General features: G+C 46.9%; 1 non-coding gene across 1 annotated transcript; it reads right to left on the bottom strand.

The window, feature by feature from the left end:
* Positions 1-867: 867 nt before the first annotated feature.
* Positions 868-940, bottom strand: TRNAK-UUU (transfer RNA lysine (anticodon UUU)). The gene has a single exon. It is a non-coding gene; the product is annotated as a tRNA-Lys (tRNA).
* Positions 941-1944: the final 1004 nt, after the last annotated feature.

Here is a 1944-nt window from a genome sequence, read left to right as displayed (position 1 = left end):
AATATTAATCTCTCTAGGAATTGGAAAATAAATACTAATCATTTTAAAATTAACTTTACTGGGGTACAAGTTCCTTTCAGTGAGATCCCATTCACGTGTTCAGTTCGATGAGTTTGGACAAAGGTATTCACCCACGTCCCCAGCATCACAGTCAAGAGAGAAAACACTGTCACCGCAAAATGTCCCCTGGTCCCAACTTGTAGGCAGCCCTGCCTCCTAGGCCCCAGGTTACCACCCATCTGATTCATATCACTATAGATTCATTTTACCTTCATTGACTTTAATATAAATGGGAATACAGAGTATGAGCTCTTTTTTAAAAAAAGATTTTATTTTAATTTTTTTTGGTGGGGGAGGGGCAGTGGGAGAGGGAGAGAAAGAATCCCAAGCAGGCTCCACACCCAGCATGGAGCCCCATATGGGGCTTAATCTCATAACCCTGAGACCCTGACCCCAGTCCTCTGCCTTCAGCTCAGGTCGTGATCTCAGGGTCCTGCAATGGAGCCTCCTACTGGGCTCCTGCTCAGCGGGGAGTCTGCTTCTCCCTCTTGATCTGCTCCTCCCCTCTGCCAGGTCTCTTTTTTGCGATCTCGCTAATGAATAAATAAAATATTAAAACAAAACAAAACAAATATTTGGGCGCACCTGGGTGGCTCAATTGGTTAAGTGTCTGCCTTTGGCTCAGGTCATGATCCCAGAGTCCTTAGATCGAGTCCTGGGTCCCGCTCCCTGCTCAGCGGGGAGTCTGCTTCTCCCTCTCCCTCTGCATCTCTCTCTGCTCATGCTCTCTCTCTCTCTCTCTTCAAATAAATTAATTAATTAAATATTTTTTTTAAAAAGACTTTATTTATCTTTAAGTAAGCTCTGTACCCAACATGGGTTTTGAACTCACAGCCCTGAGATCAAAAGTCCCACACTCTACCGACTGAGCCAGCCAGGTGCCCCATAGAGCATGAACTCCAGCTCAGCACACTTGACGTTCATCTATGTCACGGAGTTCTTCCACAGCTCATGCTTGCTCTTCCTGTTTTATGGCATCCCATTATATATATGCCCACCCAGGTCTTGGAGGACAACTGTTTTTTTTCTGATGTTTTGGCTATTGTGAAGTGAGCTTTGTGAATGCTGATCGATTTATTTTTTAAAAATTTTTAATGGGCAGTGTCACTAGCACCGTGTGGGCATGGCCTGTGTATCTCTTGCCTGGAGCACCCCTGAGAGCTGCAGAATAGTCCATTTTCCCCCTATTGTCAGATGTACAGTCTCTTTAAAGTTTTTGCTATTATCAGTAACACTGCTGGGAACACCTTTACACGGACATTTTAATGTATGGCTGTGCTGATTTCCCTGAGGATAAATTCCCAGAAGTGGAAGTGTTGGGTCCAAGGTTGTCCATGTCCTTAAGACCCATCACACAGGTGGCCAGGATTTCCAGCCACGTTCACATCCATTTCTTCCCCACTTGCTTCTCATATTAAGGACAGGCTTCACGATCCCCACTGCTCAGATGGGACAACAGAGGGCTGCAGAGGCCACATGGCCGGTTAGGGACAGAACTGGGAGGGAACCCCACCTCTAAGTCCTGTATGCTTCCATTCCCCTATATCAGGAACGCTTGGAATTTTCCCACAAAGATTTTCGTGAAAAACTGTGGGCTGAGATGAAAGGCAGCCTCGTGTTAATTAGTCTGGCTTTGATTTGGCTCATCTATGCAGCTTGGGTGTGTGTGACTATCTCTGTGTTTGCTCACACTCAGGCTCACTGGCGGTCTATACCCGCCAGTGTCAGTGGTGGCCGGTCCAGACGATCCAATCCAGATTTTCCATCCACACTGCCTTCACTCAGGAGCCACAGGGGCTCCTGACTTTACTACAGTCCAAGGCACATTGTGGCCCGAGACAGGGCTTGGCTTGCGCGCATTTACTCAGCAGACTTGGCCCAAAG

Source organism: Lutra lutra, chromosome 8 (assembly GCF_902655055.1).
Source record: "Lutra lutra chromosome 8, mLutLut1.2, whole genome shotgun sequence".
NCBI classification, from domain to species: Eukaryota; Metazoa; Chordata; class Mammalia; order Carnivora; family Mustelidae; genus Lutra; species Lutra lutra.
The sequence above is the reverse complement of the archived record's forward strand: the minus strand, read 5'-3'. Positions and strand labels throughout refer to the sequence as shown.